Source organism: Sinocyclocheilus anshuiensis, unplaced genomic scaffold, assembly GCF_001515605.1.
Source record: "Sinocyclocheilus anshuiensis isolate Anshui unplaced genomic scaffold, SAMN03320099.WGS_v1.1 scaffold990, whole genome shotgun sequence".
NCBI lineage: Eukaryota > Metazoa > Chordata > Actinopteri > Cypriniformes > Cyprinidae > Sinocyclocheilus > Sinocyclocheilus anshuiensis.
Window position 1 is genome coordinate 899,573 of NW_015539926.1, and position 1,468 is coordinate 901,040.

Below are 1,468 nucleotides of genomic sequence, written 5' to 3' on the forward strand. Positions count from 1 at the left end.
TGATAGACTGAATATATATATACACAGTATATATATATATATATATATATATATATATGTATGTATCTGTGTGTGTGTGTGTGTGTGTGTGTGTTACAGGCTAATTAGTAACTTATAATGTTTTTATTAAATTCACATTACATACAAAGACTTAAGTAAAAAGACCATCGCCCATTACATAGATCAACTAACATAATCTATAAAGGTGCAAAATGCATTTACTTAACATATTTGAGAATCAAGATATTTCATTATATATTTTGGGAATATTTTGAATAAAAAAAAAAAAATGAATAAAACCCCTGCTGAAAAAAAAAACAACAGACACCATTACAAAATCTGTAATGGTTTTACTGGTTATAATGGACTTGTATTGGTTTTACTGGAAACTGTAATGGACCTGTTGGTCTCTACTGGTAATTGGTTGCCTTCTATTGGTGGCTTGTTAAAACCAATAAATCCTAATGGAATATGTCCCAAAACACACTACAGAAAACCATTTTTTAATGGTTTTAATGGTTAAAATGTGATGGTTTGTAATGTTTGTAATGGTTATTTGTATTGGAAACCATTAAAATTTTCTGTGATGGTTTTATTGGGCTTTTTTTCAGTAGGGACATAAGCCTATATCAGTTATACAGTGGTATTGTGGCTGCTGTGTGTCACATGACAAGCATGAGAGCCCCCACCCTTCACTTGTGCCCCCTCAAAAATAATGAGTGCATGATGCCCCTGACACTACAATACAAAATTATTTGTCAAATAAATTAAACATGATGAAACATTCATTTTAGTTGAAATTGTTATAGATTAGACATTGCAGTGATACATGACATGGTGAAAAATGACTGAATGAATAATACTTAAAGTAGGTTAAGATAATTTATAATAATTAATAATTATTGCATTTAGCAGACGCTAAAAGCAACTTACAGTGCATTCAGGTTATACATTTTTTTACCAGTATGTGTGTTCCCTGGGAATTGAACCCATGACCTTTTGCACTGCTAACACAATGCTCTACCACTGAGCCACAGGAACACGATTTATTTAATTGAGCCCTAAAAGCACAAGTGGCCCCTGTCTGGCCCCTCAGTTACTTTGGTCTAGAACCGCCCCTGACTCCGCCACTGGTACAAATATGTCTGGATGTGGACAAATGGTTGAAAGAACTCTTGTGTTATTCTCTTTCAAATATTCAGTCTTTGAACATGATACATGCTTGGATCATTCAGTATAGAGCTCCGGACTTCACGTGACCCATTCTGTTTACACCACCATGCTGGCAGGCAGGGACAGCCAGGAGCGAATATGAAATTAATGGCTGGGCTGCTTTTGGTGCTTGACACTTTTTTTATTGATCATTTTGTGTTTTACGAATAAGATAGACTTCAAGGTTAAGAAGCTTACTTGTAAAATGTTTTTTCTCTATTTTGCAATAAAAGACAGCTTCCCTTATTGATCACGT

The 1,468-nt window shown here is 34.1% G+C and overlaps 1 protein-coding gene across 1 annotated transcript in view; it reads right to left on the bottom strand.

The window, feature by feature from the left end:
• The window catches only part of LOC107686720 (thiamin pyrophosphokinase 1-like), a 94,509-nt gene extending 93,649 nt beyond the window's left edge, over positions 1-860 (bottom strand). The window contains exon 1 of the mRNA XM_016483826.1: positions 850-860. The gene's annotated coding sequence lies outside the window, so the exon portion shown is untranslated. The remainder of the gene's footprint in view (positions 1-849) is intronic.
• Between the last annotated feature and the right edge of the window lie 608 nt (positions 861-1,468).